Genomic DNA, 19,324 nt, shown 5'->3' on the forward strand with positions numbered 1-19,324 from the left:
CAGAGTAACAGAGAGGGGAGAGGGAGAGACAGCACAGCACTAAAGCACTGTTTACAGCTTTACCAGCCTACAGCCTAACCAGCTTTCAAAGAAAACTCTAGTATCAAAAGAGCAGGGCACATTCTAGCAGTTATAACAGTACTGGGAGTCTGCACACAGGACAGGAAGTGTTCTTAGCAGCCTGCCTGCATACCTTCTCTTCTGCCTGTGCATGCAGCTTATCATCTCTGGAGTAGTGATGGGTCGTTCGCGAACGAGCCGGCTCTTTGCTGCGAACGACAAGAGCCGGTTCTCAGTTTTGAAAGAGCCGATGCCTCAGCCACCCCACAGAGCTCTGCTTTGCTCTGCAATAAAGGGCTCTGAGGCATGTTGGGAGATGTAGTCCTCCTCTTGCAGCTTGTAGGAGTGTATGGGGCGGAGCAGAGCAGTAGCAGGAGGGATTGCCACAGTCAGAGAAACAGTCTGGAATTGTCATGGAGATGGGGGCGGGGCTTTTACTCCGATTCTGAGTGGTGTTTAGTGATATTTAATGAAGAGCCGATTCAGAGCCGTAAGAGCCGGCTCTTTAATGGGAGCCGATTCAGAAGAGCCGATTCTCTGAAAAGAGCCGGAATTCCCATCACTACTCTGGAGCAGAAATGTCCCTTCTCCCGGGCTGTGTTGCTGTCTTGTGCGGGGGCGGGGCTCCAACACGGACACATCACATTCTTCTCTCTGTGACTATATCTGTCCCCTGGCTGTCTCGCTCCAGTGTCTGTGTGCAGCCAGTGACACAGGTGGGGGGTCAGACTGTCGGGGGCATAAGCTGGCTGGCCGCTGGCTCCTGGTTTGACTGGCGTGGGGCGGAGTTAAAGGCTGGGCCACACGAGGTAAACACTTTACCTGTGTGGCTACTGAGAAGAAGGGGCACGGCTTTAAAGAAGGAGCCTGGCAGAGAAGAGCAGTATTGATTGCTCTATTGGCTGGGGAGAAGTGGAGGTGGAGGCACTGCTGAGCACATGGTAGCGTGCCGAGCACCGGGGACTGAGTCGGGAGGTAATATAATATAAAAAAAAAAAAAAAACATGGTCACGGTAGCAGCGGCGGGGGAATGCGCCTCACCACTTCATGGCGCCTCACCACCTCATGGCGCCCCAGGCAACCGCCTATACTTGCCTGGTGGGTGAGACGCCCCTGAGGGAAACTTTTGCCAGTGGGATCCCACAAGGGTCAATACAAGGTCCAATCCTTTTTCAATTCATTTATTAATAATCTAGTAGATGGAATACAGAGTAATGTTCCTATATTTACAGGAATTACAAAATTATGCAGAATTATAAACACTAAACAGCATTTTAAAACAAGATCTCAACAGCCTGGCCATGTGGGCAACCATATAGCAGATTAAATTGAATGTAGATAAATGTAAGGTCATGTATTTTTGGAAGAGGCAATGATAGAGCACCATGGCCCATATGCAATTAACTTTTTCTCGGGGTGTTATCTCCTTGGTGATATTTTTAAACTTGTAGATAAAATGCCTTTTATGCCACTAGAAAGCAAGAAAATACTCCAAATAATTTTGATAGTACTTTTTCACCTACTTATTGGTACTTTAGTAGTTGAAAACTGCTGGAAAGTTATTTTAAATTGAAAATGAAAAATTATCTCCTAGGAGAAAACTCAGGTGATAAAGTGAATTGCATATGGGTCCATATGAGATAAATTGCATACAGCTGGGAACATCAGGCTTGGGAATACTAGTTGATAACAAGTTAAACAAAAGCAGTCAATGCCAAGCAGCAGCAGCAGCAGCAGGAAGCTCTCACTTACCAAGAAAGGTTAAAGGAAAGGTTCAGGGAGGGTGGGTAAAAAATAAAAATCAATTTCCACTAACCTGGGGCTTCCTCCAGCCCGTGGCAGGCAGGAGGTGCCCTCGCCGCCGCTCCGCAGGCTCCCGGTGGTCTCCGGTGGCCGACCCGCCCTGGCCAGGCCGGCTGCCAGGTCGGGCTCTTCTGCGCTCCAAGGCCCGGAACTTCTGCGTCCCACGCCGGCGCGCTGACGTCATCGGACGTCCTCCGGGCTCTACTGCGCATGCTGCGCATGAATCACCTGATTCAATTTAATTTGCCCAAGCAGTGGTTTTTTTTTTTTGCCTTCCTCTGGATCAAATGGAATATGTGAGACTGCAGGCAGGGTTGAGCCGAAATTTTCGAAATTTCGCGTTACTATAATTTCGCATGCGAAATTTGCTATTATGATGCGAAATTATGGTAGCGTAATTGCCATTAAAATCGTAATTGAAAATACCGTAAGCGTAATTTTCAACGCGGAATTTCGCGTTTCGTTCAGAACGTAATTTCGCGTTAAACCATAACGTAATTTCGCGTTAAACCATCCCGTAATTTCGCATTTCTTCGTAATTTCGCGAATTTCATAATTACTTGTTAGCTATAAAAAATTACTTGTTCGCATTAGCCAATCAGAAGCAAATCAGCAGTAGTCAGACGAACGCTAACAAATTTTCGCATATAAACGCTTTTTCGCGTTAAATAATGTAAAAACTAAGCATGCGCAGTTCAAGGGTGTAAACTACGCTTACAAACGTTTGCATGCAAGGCAAACGTAATTTCGCAATACCCACCGCAACGCGAAAACGACGCGAAAATTAACGCTTACAGTAATATGAACTATCGCGAAATTACATTATGTAACTACGCTTACAAACTGTTGCATGCAAGGCAAACGTAATTTCGCGATACCCACTGTGATGCGAAAATTACGCTTACGCGGAATTTCGCAAAATCCTTCTTCATTACGATTATGTACTTACGGCCATAATCGTAATTACACTAATTACGCGAAATTTCACGAAATCGTAATTAAGTCATTACGCTCATCTCTAAACCAGGAGAAAAATAAATAAGTAAAAACTAAGTACATTTCTGTGCTGCAGACTGCAGCACAGAAATGTACTTAGTTTTTACTTATTTATTTTTCTCCTGGTTGAAACTGATGGATGAATCATTTTGTTCAACCAAACTATGGAATTATGGGGTATATGCAATAAACTGAATAAAACAGGGATTGTCAGCCACAAAATAAAATTCCATTTACCTACTGCACTGTGTTCATTATGCAGCCTAGAACCTCACTCTGCATTGCAAGCAGTCCAATCTAATCAATCAGAAACGTTTCTGCTGCAATAAATCTTACCTGTCAGTCTGGTTCTAGTTGGTACGTTGCCAACGAGAAGGAAGCTTGTCATCATCCCTCCCACATTCCTGCTCCTCACTGAATGGCTGATGGCAGTTCCGTGTGAAGCTAGTGCTGAAATCTGATCTTGCTGTGCTCACATGTTTACAAAGTAAGCTAGCTATGACTGAGCAGATTCTAGGGGAAAAAAAGAGTAAGCGAGTAAATTACATCAGGATTAACTTCAGTTTTTAGGGAACTAAAATAGAAAATGCCTGTACCATCTTTACGCATCACATACTATCTGAATGAAATGACGTATCTATTCTAAGCGTACGTTAAAAAAGGGCGCCGGGAAAAAAGGGCGCAGGGTTTTAAACGATAATCATGAATAACGTTTAAAAAAAATTTGTGCTATATTTCGTTTAAAAATAATGTTTTATAAAGTTATAAATCATTAAATAATGTGTATGAAATGGGCAATTTTAAAAACGTTAATCTTCCCTGTTTAAAAAGTGAAATTTATAATAACGTTTTATAAAACATTAATAAGAATTTTACTAAAGCTATACCTAAACCTACTCTCACACAGAACCCTCCCTGTACATATCCCAAACCCCTAGACCCCCCTGTTGGTGTCTAAACCTAAGACCCCCCTGTTGGTGCCTAAACCTAAGACCCCCCTGTTGGTGCCTAAACCTAAGACCCCCCTGTTGGTGCCTAAACCTAAGACCCCACTGCTGGTGCCTAAACCTAAGACCCCCCTGTTGGTGCCTAAACCTAAGACCTCCCTGGTGGTGCCTAAACCTAAGACGCCCCTGTGATAAGCATTAATAACGTTTTTAAAAAAATATGGTGTGGTTTTTCGTTTAAAAATGTTTAAAAAAAAAATTGTACGGTTTTTCGTTTAAAAGTAATGTTTAAAAAAAGTATTGTACTGTTTTTCGTTTAAAAATAATGTTTAAAAAATTATAAATCATTAAATAATGGGTAATCATGAGAAGCAGTTATAAAACATTAAAAGTCTCCGGGCGCCGCTTTTAAAACGTTATTTTTCTCCGGCGCCCTTTTTTCCTGTTGGGCGCCCATTAAACGATATTTATTATGGGAGTGAATGGCGGCGCCCTTTTTGTCCACCTGCCTCATGCGCCCAAATTTCCTGCTTCCCTATTCTAATATTGCTTTAAAAAAAAAAAAAATCATACCTATATTTATTGACCACTCATTTGTACATACTTCACTTTGCAGACTGAAACAGTGGTGTAGCTAAGGAGCTGTGGACCCCAATGCAGGTCTTACATTGGGGCCCCCCAAGTACTCTATATATAACAATTGATATGGCGCACCAAAATCTGCCAATGGCAATTACAGTGTCAGAGGTGCAAGAAGAGGATGGGGAGCAGTTTGTTAATGATTACTACTATTCAAAGTATCTATAGAAGTGATTATTATGAGCACAGGACCAACAGAGAGCTAATACTGAAGTTGAGGGAGGGCCACTCTGGCCCAAGGGCCCCGATGCTGTCGCTACCTCTGCACCCCTTATTGCTACGCCCCTGGACTGAAAGTTGCTATTAACAGTCCATTGTAAACAATTCTTTCACAACTCAATACAACAACACACTACTTGTCCTTATCTTGTAACTTTCTTCACAGGCCTATCTTGTAAACAGTCTTATCTCTGGTGTGCACATATTGTGGCTCTCTCAATAAAGCTATGCAGCTAATATGTCTCCTAGCATTTGTGTTCGTTTTACAGTGTACACAAAACACTATATTTAACCACTTTACCCCCCAGTGCTAAATTTCTCCGTCCCTATTTGTTTACTGGCTGGGAGTGGGCGGGGACCTCGCGCGCATACTCCAGCCAGCCAGCACAGCAGGTGACTAATTGGATGTTAGGAACAAGCGTTCCTAAATCCAATTAGACGCGCCGATTGCGGACACAATGGAGACTGCTTCAAACAGAAGCAGTCTCCATTGATAATAAATGAATGTAAACAAACGTGTAGCGCGCGATCGCGCGCCCCCGCGCGCACACACCCCCGCTCTGCAGTGCAATGATTGGTTATGGGGACCCCAGTCCCCAATAACCAATCATATCACAGTAAAAAATGAATGGAAGCAGCGCTGCAATGTACAAATTGCGCTGGTGCTTCAGGGGTAAAACCCCTCCGTTGTGAAGTGGTTAATGTTGCCATACATCAGGTGATTTTGCGGTCGATAATAATTATCGAATCAGAGGAAAATCAATGTCACATTAAGCATGCTCAAATGACGATTTGGCAATTGCCAAAATGTTTTGATCGAGCATGCTGGAATATCTTGGACCAATGTAGTTGATCGGGTGTGCTGCAGTAACAACGCATTGTCCCCTCAAATGTTCATGTGGACTCCCCCCACCAGCCAGCCCAGCATCACAGCCAGCCCAGCATCACCGCCAGCCCAGCATCACCGTTAGCCCAGCATCACCGCCAGCCCAGCATCACCGCCAGCCCAGCATTACAGCAAGCTCAGCATTACCACCAGCCAGCCCAACATCACCGCCAGCCCAACATCACCACAAACCCAGCATCACCGCCAGCCCAGCATCACCGCCAGCCCCGCATCACCGCCAGCCCAGCATTACAGCAAGCTCAGCATTACCCCCAGCCAGCCCAGCATCACCGCCAGCCCCGCATCACCGCCAGCCCAGCATTACAGCAAGCTCAGCATTACCCCCAGCCAGCCCAGCATCACCGCCAGCCCCGCATCACCGCCAGCCCAGCATTACAGCAAGCTCAGCATTACCACCAGCCAGCCCAACATCACCGCCAGCCCAACATCACCACAAACCCAGCATCACCGCCAGCCCAGCATCACCGCCAGCCCCGCATCACCGCCAGCCCAGCATTACAGCAAGCTCAGCATTACCACCAGCCAGCCCAGCATCACCGCCAGCCCAGTATTACAGCCAGTCCAGAATTACAGCCAGCCAGCCCAGCATCACTGCCAACCCAGCATAACCACCAGCCCAGCATTACAGCCAGCTCAGCATTACCATCAGCCAGCCCAGCATTACCACTAGCCAGCCCAGCATAACCACTAGCCAGCACAACATCACCATCAGTCCAGCATCAATGCCAGTCAGCATCAGGGGCGTAGCAATAGGGGGTGCAGAGGTTGCGAACGCATCGGGGCCCTTGGGCCAGAGGGGCCCCGTAGGGCCCTCCCTGAACTGCAGCATTAGCTCTCTATTGGTCCTGTGCTCATAATAATTACTTTTATAGATACTTAGAATAGTGATAATCATTAACAAACTGTTCCCCATCCCCTTCTTGCACCTCTGACACTGTAGTTGCCATTGGCAAGTTTTGGCGCGCTGTATTAATTGTTATGTATAGAGTGCTTGGGGGGGCCCCATGTAAAACTTGCATCGGGGCCCAAAGCTCCTAAGCTACGCCACTGGTCAGCATGACTGCCAGTCCAGCATCACTGCCAGCCCAGCATAACCACCAGCCTGCCCAGCATCACTGGAAGTCCAGCATCACTGCCAGCCAGCCCATTATTACTGCCAACACAGCAAGCCAGAACATCACTGTTATCAAAGCATCTCTGCCATCACAGCCAGCCCAGCATCAGAGCCAGCACAGCATCATCACCAGCCAGCACAGTGAGCAATTGAGAACGGCCTTCAGGTATCAACAAGGTATGACATTGTTGGCTATGCTACTACCAGTATAAATAAAATAAGCTAAAACTGCTAAACCCAGGTGTTGACCCAGTCACCTTCTTCTATCGACTTGTACAGGCACACCTCGTTGGATCCTGATGTAGGCTGGTGGACTCCCTGGTGTTTAAAAAGTATCAGCATTGTGAGCATTTGGACAGCTCTTGCGCAATCTGTGTAACTATGGGTGAATCTTTATCAAAATAAGTTAATAATATGTTTTGTTGATAGATTATTTCTTTAAATACTAAAGAAAAAAAAACATTTTTATTTAAATATGCAATGAAAATGTGTAAAATAAATACTGTAATATACTTGCTAGTCTGATCTGAACTGAACTGTGTAGTGTAAAAAAAAAAGTGTGTGTAATCTGATATACAGCTGGGTGGGGAGGAGTTGTGCTTTCTAGAAGCAAACAATCACAGGATGGATGTCAGCTTAGAGCTGAAAGACCTACTTGTTCACAGAGGAAGAAACGGGTCAGAGTCACATACTTATTTCTTAGCAAGAGGCACCAGTTAGCTGAAGGTAAGTAAGTAATGCATTGTTTTTCTCCTGAACTTTGTAGCCGTTTGGCTCCTTTGACATTCCTTCATCTAGGCCTCTGAAATATGCACTCAGTTCTCATGGATAGATTTATGTGTATAAACAGCTCATCTGTGTTCAGTAGCTATATAGAAATCTAAACGTTGAATGCACTACTAAAGTACACTGATCCAAACAGTTCCTCTTAGGGCTCGTTCAGACTATACGTGTTGCCGTGCGCATTTTGGCAGCGCGTATAGCGTGCGACACGCAAGAACGGTAGAAGGGCATAAATAGCCCTTCTACCGTTCCCATCATATGCGCTGCGCAGCAGCGCGTTTGCGTTATAGCGTGCTGCACGCATTTTTGGGAATCGCAGCGCTGATCCCATTCATTGTAATGAATGGGATCTGCAGCGCAGCGCATAGTAGCGCAGATGGCGTGTGATCGGACGCATTGCATTCCGATCGCACAGCCATCTGCGCGAAATGATGTGAACGAAGCCTAAGGCCACAATCGCAAGCGTGCAGCGCTTGGCTAGCATTTGTACAGCGATTCCCTGTGCTTAAAGTAATTTTATTTTGTGCTAACAATTTGTAGAGCGACTGCAAATCCCTCCAAAATCGCTTTTATACAGAGATTGAAAAGTGATTTTACAGTGTTTCTATTTATTGCATTGGAGTGCAATTGCACGAAAAATGCTACAGGACCAGTGATTGCAGTGTGCCTAATCACAATCGCTTATGTGGGCTTTCCTGAATTTCCTTTCGTTCACTTAACGCTTTTTCAAGATCACCGGCGATTGTTGGCGATCCCAAACACTCTAGTGTGCTATAGCACTAAGTCCTTATTGCTGACCAAGAATTCAGGTACCAGTCCCAACTGACTACATTGACAATTACTTACTGCTAGAAGTAATCAGTGTTTATTTTTTTAAGTGAAACGTGTACCTGAGACGTGGTTTATAAAAAATGTACAGATACCTGGGGCTTCCTCCAGCCCCTTCCGGCCTGATCGCTCCCACGCTGCAGGCACAGAACGCTCCTGGCCACGGGAGCGCAACGGGGGAGCGCACACAGCCCGTCTGTGTCTACGCAGTATATGCCCCAGACTGGAGGACTTTGCAGGGCAATTTGCAGAGGCTGCAGGCAGCAGAGGAAGATGGCATAGCAGCGATCAGGCTGGAGGGGGCTGGAGGAAGCCCCAGGTATGTATACATTTTTTATATTCCCCTGTCTCAGGTTTACTTTAACTGATAAACTTTAAAAGCTACCATCACTGACCTGGATGTAAAAATATGAATTGCCTGGCATCAGCAGTTTCAGTCACACACCTGTGACAAGCATGCAGCTCATGTAGGCAAAAGTTGACAATATGACCTTGAAACACTTAATCTTCATACCTCTGAAAGTGAACTGGGCAGCATTTTTAGCCCCCAGGGCATCTCAATAACACATTAAAAATGCATGCTAACAATGTGGTTCATTACTGAAAAAAATCCATTCTACCTCTTCTTTTTACATTTAAATGTTTGTTAGAGGCTTTTATTGTCCTACTTCCGTGGCCTGCCATCCACAGAAAAAGCAGGCAGATAAGGACTGCTGCAATTAGCAGTAGCAATGAGCAAACCAAAGCTCTCATCAGCAGTGTGGGGTGAGGGATAGGACACTGTACTTCAAACTGTTAAAGAGAACCCGAGGTGTGTTTGAAGAATATAATCTGCATACAGAGGCTGGATCTGCCTATACAGCTCAGCCTCTGTTGCTATCCCAAACCCCCCTAAGGTCCCCCTGCACTCTGCAATCCCTCATAAATCACAGCCACGCTGCTGACAAACAGCTTGTCAGAGCTGGCTGTGTTTATCTCTATAGTGTCAGTCTGCTGCTCTCCCCGCCTCCTGCAGAACTCCAGTCCCCGCCTGCATCCCTTCCCTCCCTGCTGATTGGAGGGAAGGGACGGGGGCAGGGACCGGAGCTATGCAGGAGGCGGGGGAGCAGCTGAGACTGACACTACAGATGTAAACACAGTCTCACAGCATGGCTGTGGTTTATGAGGGATTGCAGAGTGCAGGGGGACCTTAGTGGGGTTTGGGATAGCAACAGAGGCTGGGCTGTATAGGCAGATCCAGCCTCTGTATGCAGATAACATTCTTTAAACACACCTCGGGTTCTCTTTAAGATAAATCACACTTGATTACATTCACACTTTCCCCTGTATAAATAAGGGCAGAGGGAAAGGGAGGGAGGAAAATGGCAGTTCCTACAGCTAAATGAGAGACTGTCTAATGTCAAGACTTAATGTACACCAGGGCCCATATGCAATTCACTTTTCTCCTGAGTTTTCTCCTAGGTGATACTTTTATGATTTGTTAATAAAATGCCTTTTAAATCACAAGCAAGCGAGAAAATACTCAAAATGATTTTGATAGTACTTTTCCCCTTTTTTGGAACTTTTTTTTTATTGTAAAGTGCAGAAAAGTTATTTTAAAAAGAAGTAAAAAAATTATCTCCTAGGAGAAAATTCAAGAGAAAAAGTGAATTGCATATGGGCCCTGAGGCATTTAAAAAAATAGATACCTCAGTAAGCCTCTAGAAAGTCTCTTACAGCCCCATGGAATCCTACATTACCCTCCCTATGTCCTAATTTCTACTAATTTCTATATATGTGTTTTCAGTATCTGTATTCACTGTCTATTATTTGCACTATGACCAATACTGTGTGTACCACAAGCAAGTCGTACTTGGCAACTTGGAGCTATTCAGACCTGTGCCAACATGTCCGTTCTGTCCAGTGTCTTTAACATTCCTTGGAGTGACGGAATGCACTCCAAAGCTGCACAATGCAACAGACATGTCTGAATGGATGTTTTGATAAAGACAAAAGAAATACCGAGAGCCCAATATAGTGTATTATGCAAAACAAGGGGTTGGAAATGAAAAGTATATAATGTACATACTCACAAACGTGGGTTACCCCCTAGGCAACCACTGTACAGGCAGGTGAGGAGATTAGACCTGTCCGCACTCATGACCTTGCAGCGTTCAACCTCACTATCCTAAACTCACATACCCCCCCTTTCCCAGGCCCAAACACCCAGCTGTAGCCCCCATCAATATCGTTCCAAACTTATCTATCTTCACTAATAACGACGCTAGTCCTATTGACTTTGGAACGATACATTTTATTGTAATCCGGCCACAGCTGCAATAACATTTATTAAAATGCAAGAAATACATATCCAATAACACCATATACAATTAACATCTTAACATAACACAAGGCAAAATTCAGTGCAAAGAACATAATCAATAACAATCCAAGTGCAAATCTTCATCCCTTTGCCATTAAAGGGAAGAGGGGCTCACCATCACACCTTTCGTATGTAGCCAACAACTCCCAGCCGCGAACCCTGGGCTCGGGGGTTCTCTGAGCTTACATACCCAACCAAGACAAGTAACCAGGCAACCATGTCTTGTCCACAAACCATCGTATCCCCTCTATCCCCAAACTCCACTCCCCCTAGCAAAGGGACCGCCATCACAGGCCCAAAGTGACCCCTTACTTTGGACCTGTCCGCCACAATTCCGCTGCCAACTCTATTTTTTCTTCCAAGAGCAGCATGAACATGTCTGTACCGACGGAATTTAGATGCACGCCATACCGACGAAAATACATTCCGTTCTTTTCCAACGCAACGTGACGAGCTACCATTCCGCCGCCCCGCCCCACGAATTTACTCACTGCCCGATTCACTTTTATTCGCACCCTGTCAATTGCCGCGGGGTCACGAGCATAGCGCCACTTGAATCTTGGCAAAATTTCCGACCAAATCACTCGAAGGCCCAGCACCGCCTCCTTCATGGTGTTGATGTCAGACAACATGTCTTTGATCAACAATCTCAACGGGACAAGCCCGAGGTCATTGCCGCCCGCGTGCAACACTACCACATTCGGAGCCCCCTCCCTCTGCAATTTTCGGTAAAACAAACTCAGCATTTCTGACCATTGAAGACCTCTCACCCCTTCCCATCTCAAAATTACATTATCACTTGCGAATCCCAGTTGAGAACCGCTGCGTCGTACTGATGCCCTCTGCTCGGCCCAATAAACGTAGGAGTGTCCCAGGAGCCAGCAGGTGCAGGCCTGTCGAACTGAAAAGACCAAAATAAACCAGTTACCATCAACTTATGCAACAAACAAATTTATTTTTTTTTAAACACCCGTTATCTGCGTAAACCCCCCCCCCCCCCCCCCCATAGCCAGACTCCCGACCCCCAACTACCTTGTCCTACCGTGACGTGCCTGTCGGTTTTTGTACCATGTGTGGGCGCACATATAGCCTTTAGCGGTTAGATTTCCACCTCCCAATCCGTTGTATCATTTCCCCTGACATTCCCAATTTTGCCGCCTCCGTAGCTGCTCCTATCCGAAAAGAGTGCGCCCCATAATCCTCTTTACCCAAACCCATACCTCCCAGGCATCGCTTTAACACTGCCCGAAACTGGAATGCTGACAATGATGAGCCATCCTCATGCAAAAGCAACTGCGCCCCGCACTGGGGCCGCAGCCTCATGTAGTTCCTCCATACCGATACATGTTACACAACCTTGCAAAGGGTGTAGGTCTAGCCACACCCCTTTACCTGCCTGATCCGTTTTTGATGAACGAATCAAGACCACCAAAACACACTCCTTCAAACATACTTCGTCCACTTTCAGACCCCCAGAGCTCTGGCGGTTTGCGCTCACGAGCTCACTCACCCTTAATGCTGCATAGAAGGCCAGTGTAAAGGCAAGCTTAAACAGACACACCTCAAACTCGGATATGCAAACCACATTCAGCTGCTGAAACAAACCCAACAGTATCTCCCTCGTGATTGGCGAACGCTTGTCCAGGGACCGCATCCCCTTCCGCCACCCCTTCAACGCTTGACGTACCAAAAAATTTTTTGTGAAGTCATCCCATCCTAACAATTTGGCTAAAAAGGTTAATACTGCCAAATTTTTATCAATCACAGAGGGTGAAACCTCCTGCTCCAACCATTGCCCAACCATCCATAAAAAGAGATCCCGCCTGCCCTCCTCGGTGTCCTGAAATTGCAACTCATCCCTCCACTCAAACCATCGCATCCACACCTTACCATACGCATTCCATGTAGCAGGGGCCACTGACCGCTTTATCCATTCCTATAGGCGCCCTATTTTAGGGACCACAAACTGACCGGGCACTTCTCTCCAACTGCCCTGGTGCCCGGCGCCAACTCCCGGAACCGCGACCACTGTGAACGAGATAAAGCGTCCGCAATCTCGTTACAAACGCCCGGGATATGTTGTGCCCTAAAAAACACGTTCAACTTTAAGCATGCTAGCACTAAGCGACGCAGTAATCTAATGACCGGCTGTGAAGCCGACGACATTGAATTAATTGCACAAACCACAGCCATGTTGTCTGACCTAAACAGAACAGACCGATTCCGCAATGGCACCCCCCACAATTCGACCACCACCACCACCGGGAACATCTCCAAAAACGTCATGTTTTTTAATATATCATCACCCAACCACTCCTCTGGCCATGCCTCCGCACACCACCTCCCATCAAAGTAAGCCCCGAACCCACCTGAGCCAGCTGCATCAGTAAAGAATTCCAGCTGCTCGTTGCTGGCTGTTTGCTCCAGCCAGTATGACAAACCATTAAACTGCACGAGGAATTCCGACCAGACTTGTAAATCCTCCTTATGCTCCCTATGAAGCCTGATGAAGTGGTGAGGCTCCACCACTCCGCTGGTTGCCAGAGATAGCCTCCGTGAAAAAATGCGGCCCATGGGAATCACCCTACATGCAAAATTAAGCTTTCCCAATAACAATTGTATGTCCCGTAACTTTATCTTCCCGGCCCCTTTAGCCCGCGACACGCACAAAATTAAATCCTGTAATTTGTCATCCGGCAGTTTTCACACTCTTTTCACTGAGTCAGTCTCTATCCCTAAGTATTTTAGCACCGCACAGGGGCCCTCTGTTTTTTCCTCTGCGATGGGAACCCCAAATTCCTGAAAAATGCTCCCCACCTGCCTTAGAATAATTTCACATACCCGGGAACCTGCAGGTCTGACCCAGAAAAAGTCGTCCAAGTAATGAGTAATGGCAGAGAACCCCGTGCACTCTTTAATTACCCACTCTAAGAAAGAGCTGAACGTTTCGAAATAAGCACAGGAAATGGAGCAACCCATAGGCAAAGACCTATCGACGTAAAACGCCCCGTCGAAATAACAGCCCAGTAACTTCATGCTCTCCGGATGAACCGGAAGCAGCCTAAACGCGGATTCGATGTCTGTCTTTGCCATGAGTGCTCCTTCCCCAGCCTCCCGCACCATGCCCAGGGCTTTGTCAAACAGCGCATAGCTGACTGATGATAATTCCTTGGCTATCCCATCGTTCACCGAATTCCCCTTCGGAAATGTTAAATGATGGATGAGCCTGAACTTCCCACCTCTTTTTTTGGAACTACCCCCAGTGGGGACACGATCAGATCTGCTAACGGCGGGGTCTCAAAAGGACCCGCCATCCTTCCCAACTGCACTTCCTTCCCTAATTTCTCCCGAATCACCTGCGGGTGTAACCTAGCTGACTTCAAGTTTCTCCTCTTTATGGGCTTAACTTGGGCTGTAGAAGGGATAGAAAACCCAACCCGAAAACCTTCCCTCAACAACTCGGCAGCTTTGCGATCCTCATAGCGTTCTAGCCAGGGTTCCATCGCCACGAGACTCACCGGCGTCATCCCTTTTTTCCAGCGCCTTCCCCGAATCTTTTGAAACTCCCCCCCCCCCCCCTTGCTCTTTTTAAAACATCTGGCGGCCGAATGCGTGCCGGTACAAAAAGAGCACTCGTGCCTAAATTTGCATGTTGTGCCCCACTTACATTGGGACTCATTAAAGTCCCAGCACACTCCCTTTTTGCTTGCGCTGGGGGCCCCTGCACCTGCAGAGGGGGCACTATTCTGAAACGACGACGCGCTGCTGGTGTTACCATACAATCCCCCCTTCGCATTCATCACCTTCAACCAAATCCCAATATCATTATGATGCCAGTCCAGATCCGGCTGTACTGACATCCGCTGTCTGAACTGTTCATCATATCGTAACCAGGCCAGACCCCCGTACATTCTGTGGGCTTCCCATATCGCATCCAAGTAGCAAAATAAGGGCGTACATTTTTCCGGTGTTTTTTTCCCCTATCACACTCCCCATGATCGTAAACGCCTGAAGCCATTTTCCAAACGTTCTGGGAATTAGCCTGTGACGCCGCCAGTCCTCATCCTCCTCCTTCCGGTGTTCCTTCCCTTTTACCCAACGCTCTATATCGCTCAAGGGGCAGTAATGTAAAAATGTCAACATATTCCCTTTTCCATATCTTCTCCCTCACTTCAGCTTTTAGGTGACCACCCAATGGACCCTCGAAACAGGTGTAAGCATGACCTTTGGCAAAGTCTGAAATTGGCGTCCTCTTGTCTTTTCCCTTTTCTGCCACCACAACCTCCATAGCTGATCCCCCCAACTCACCATCCAGTGCCGCCTGTGTCTCAACTCCCGTTGCAACCCCCTTTTCTGCTGCCACCGTGCTATCCCCCGCCGCCCGTAGGGCCCAAACCTGTGACGCATCAAGAGTCATCTGTCCCCCATCGTTTTCCAGATGGCCCAGAAGGGATCTTATCCCATCCACAAACACTCTCATCGGGCTACTAGTATCCCCTCCCCTCGCTTCCCCTGTTTGACCCATCCCCCTAACGGCATGCTGTGTAGTGAATTCCGACTCACCCTGAAGATGCGCAGGTGTATCACTCCTGCCATCCGTGTCTCTGGCTCCTAATGTCCCTCCCGATGATCCTCTGGGCGTGTCGTCTTGGGGTGGCCCAGCTGGCGGAGCTGAAGAGGTCCCGTCTCTCTCATGGCCAGATCCGGCCACGGTCTGTGGAGAGAAAGCAGGACCAGTACCTGGCCAAAAAATTCCCCCTGGGTACAAGTTGGGCTGCCACCCCCCTGGCCCCATAGCCCCCGTTTGCGGCCAAAAAACCGGGCTACCCCACCCCGGTACCCCGAATGGGGCACCTTGCCATCCAGTACTGGGGCCCTGCATCTGCTGGCTAGCCTCTGCAGGGGCTCCAGGGGTTACCCCAGGTCCGCCCCACCCGGTGAAGAAGGGGGCCGCTGGCCATGTGCCTGCCCCCAACGGGGGGCTAGTTTGGCCGCTCGGCTGCCCTGTGGGAAAATACATGCCAGCTAGGCCCTGCACCTGCCCCCTGTGCTGCTGGCTGAGCCCTGTGATCCTGGCTTCCACTCCCCCTGGCCTCTGCTGCTGCCTGCTGTGCTGGCTGGGCCCCCATCGCCGCTGCCTCTGCTGCTGCCTGCTGTGCTGGCTGGGCCCCCCTCCCTGCTGCCTCTGCCTGCTGTGCTGTCTGGGCCCCCCTCCCTGCTGCTGGAGCTGCATTCCCTCCCCTGCCGCCCGACCTTGGACTCTTGCCTGTCCTTCCTGCGCCTCCCCCGGCTCCCCCCCCCCAGTACTCACGGTTCTGCCGCCTCGTGTGCCGGCCGGGGCCTTCTTCCTCCCCTTCTTTGAGGTCTTGGGCAGGCCCTCAGCCGCACGTTCAGAGCGGGCGCGAGCCGAAGATGGGGAAGGGGACAGCCGCTCCGTTGCCCTCTTCTGCCTGGATGGCCTGCTTCCCCTTGCTGCAGCCGGAAACGTCGCTGCGTGTACTCCCGCCAGCCGCCTCCGCCATCTGCGGTGTCTCGTTCCGCCCGCTGGGCGGCTGCGTGGGTGGGCTCCCTGATGCCGGTGGCTGAGAAGCTCCCGCCGCAAGAAGGCCTTGCAGCCACCCCTCTCCCCGCGCGGACGCCTCCTCCCTGATGCGGCGGATCATGTCCGCCAATTCCCTCTCCTCCATTTTCCCTGGGGGCCTAAATCAGCAAGAGTGAACGAACGTTCACTCTCGCTGCAGAACTGAGGTAACTGACGTTACCTCGTCTCCTCCCCTGTCTACCCCTCCTGACACTCCTCCCCCCGCCTCCTACATTCAATCCACCCAATCCCAGACCTCCTCTCCAAGCAGGTTCGAGAACCCGCAGAGGTCATGGTGTCGCTGCTTAAACGAGCAGCACACCGCTGGATTAAAAGTCGCTCTCTGTAGATAAGGAAAAATGGGGATCAACCCCTCCACCAGGGGTGGATATTGTTAATATAAGAGTGGAAAGAGGCGCCAGCAGGATAAAAGGTTCTAAAAGGCTTAAAATCCCTCAGGAGGTGGTGGTGGACTCGCCTCCCCGAAGCAGACAAGATACCGTCAGTTTTATGACAACAGGTTTATTAATATACTCCAAAACAAACAGTGCAATGCGTTTCACGGGTATGTTCCCGCTTCCTCAGGCAATAAACAGATAGGAGTACACTGTAAAGACAGAGACAGATAGCGTGTCCTTAGACTAATGTATAAGTGTGCTGATGATTTTTGGTGTATAGTTATGTTAACGTGAATAATGGGTAAACAATGCTGTGGTTAGAGGTATATTGGGAGAGGGGGTATGAGGGGCTGTGCGGGGATTGTTATAAGAGTAAAGATCATTGTGAAAAAAGGAGGGGGGGGGGGGGGAGAAAAAGGAAAAAAATTGATGTTCTGTTCAGTGATCTGTTCTATGGTTGATGACTTAGTATGCGCTGTCACTGTACACACACACAGCACTGAAAACTGTAGTGTGAACGCAGCCTTACGGTAATTTTACACTTAATTAGTTGCTCTCAGTAACTACAACAAAACATATTTTAAAAGTTATGTCCATATTTTCCTATGGCACAGTCCCCACTATACGCATTGTAACTGAATGCATTTTCACAATACACGGCTGTGGAAAAAACAGATACTAACGGACACTAACGCGTACTAAAGCACACTAACACATACCAATGCATTAATTGTAAAAGGGCCCTTAGTCATGAAGAAGGGCCAGACATTTTTTCCTAGCATTTACACTGAGTGGAACGGAATTGCTTGAGAGTAGTAGAACTTATAGAGAAGGCGAAGCACATGATCAGTTTCATTAGTTGAGAGATTTGTAGGGTTCTAAAATTTGCTCTGATCATTTCTGGCTAAGCCAACAAAGAAAAAAGAAGTGATGTGAATGCAACAAGAAAATTTGAGTTTTGCAAATTGATCACCTGGTCAAACTGTCCATGAGTACTTCTCCATGAGTTCTGCTACATTCAAATAGGTTTAAGGCTAGGGGCCTGATTCACAAAGCGGTGCAAAGTGTTTGCACGCCTGTGAAAAAGCCCTTTATCACGCCTAAACTCAGTTTAGGCGTGATAAAATGAAACTCGCGCGAAATTCCCGCGCGCAATCGCGCGGCGCACGGTGCAGTGCATGCGATGCGCCCATTAAACCCTATGGGCGCTGCGCGTGGAGTTGCGCGCGATAAAGAGCACAAAACGGTGCTAACTCAGCAGTGCAAAGGTTATCACGCCTAAAGTCTTTTAGGCGTGATAACTGAGTTATCACCGCTTTGTGAATCAGGCCCATGGTCTAAACTGTGACGGATTGTCTGTGTGTATGGTCACAGTGGATACGATGTATGTTTTTAAGATGGAGGACCTGATTTGGTGAGTATGTTTTATTTTTATGTCCTTATTCTATCATCAACATCAATCATATTTAATTACTAGGTAGGATTGATTCATGCCAGATTTCCATATAATGCACTATTGAGAAAAGATGTAGTTGGTTTGTTTAGACTTTCATTGTAAAAGTCAAATGGACATGTCTGCCAAATGGACATGTCTGTACGTATCTTAGAGATGACAGAATTCATTGACATGTTCATAGCATGAACCTAGCTTTATGCTGAGCTGTCAAAGCTAAAATTACACATCTGTGATGTCTGGTTAACTTATATACTCGCTTATAAGCCTAATTTTTCACCACAAAAAAATGTGCTGAAAAGTTACCCCGTGGCTTATATGTGAGTCAGTGGAGAAAAGCAGATGGTGGAGCAGGTTTTTTTACCGGCAGCGGAACGTAAGGATCTTGCACTAGTGATCCTGCTCTTGCCATCTGGCTCCCTGCTGTGTCTGTGCTCTCCATCCCCCCACAACATGCGTTGCTCAAGACTACCTGTGTTCCCTGGCTTGTGGAGAGAAGCGTGCAAGCAGCATTGTCAGCTGTTCAATGATCGAGGATTCTTCCTGTGTGACATTCGCTGTGTCTCATGAGCATCATCTCTATGATTCTATAATCTAGTGGCATCTTGAGACACAGCTGTATCATCCTTGGGGCACATCTGGCTATGTGGAGCGGGGCTGACTTGTACTGGGGGCACATCTGGCTACTGTGGAGGGGGCTATACTGGGGCTTAGATGCGAGTCAATAACTTTTTAAGAAAAAGCAGGTACCTCGGCTTATACTTGGGTTGGCTTATTTGCGAGTGTATACGGTAACCAACCTTGCTCAGACCTCAGGAGCGGTTCTTCCATGCAGTAACGTGAATCACATGCTTCAGGGCAGCAACAATTAGAGGGCAGCAAGAGGTGGCTCCCCTCCCTAAATGTCCCTCAACTCACACTCCCCATCACCCCCTCGCTAGAGGCGCAGCGCTGCTTCATACACCTGCTTTCAGTGTTCCAGCGATGGGATCTCCATCTATCTCTCCAGCATCCATGGCTACAGTCATGAATCATGTAACCTATCACACACTGCCTGGTCACAGAGAGGAAGCAGGACGTGTACTTGTGATCCAATCGCTAATCTGCTGAGAGTGGATGAGTGATGCAGCGCCGGGTGCCAGGATGCTGCAGGCCAGCAGGGAGGAGATGCTGTCTGAAGCAGAGGGAGGTAAGCGTAGTGCAAGTGCCAGCAGTGCACAGCCCGAATGTGTCT

At 47.8% G+C, this 19,324-nt stretch overlaps 1 protein-coding gene across 1 annotated transcript in view; it reads left to right on the forward strand.

The window, feature by feature from the left end:
• The first annotated feature begins 7,304 nt into the window (after window positions 1-7,304).
• The window catches only part of LOC137522801 (sulfotransferase 2B1-like), a 61,075-nt gene continuing 49,055 nt past the window's right edge, over window positions 7,305-19,324 (forward strand). The window contains exon 1 of the mRNA XM_068242893.1: window positions 7,305-7,411. The gene's annotated coding sequence lies outside the window, so the exon portion shown is untranslated. The remainder of the gene's footprint in view (window positions 7,412-19,324) is intronic.

The sequence above is a fragment of the Hyperolius riggenbachi genome, chromosome 6 (assembly GCF_040937935.1).
Source record: "Hyperolius riggenbachi isolate aHypRig1 chromosome 6, aHypRig1.pri, whole genome shotgun sequence".
NCBI classification, from domain to species: Eukaryota; Metazoa; Chordata; class Amphibia; order Anura; family Hyperoliidae; genus Hyperolius; species Hyperolius riggenbachi.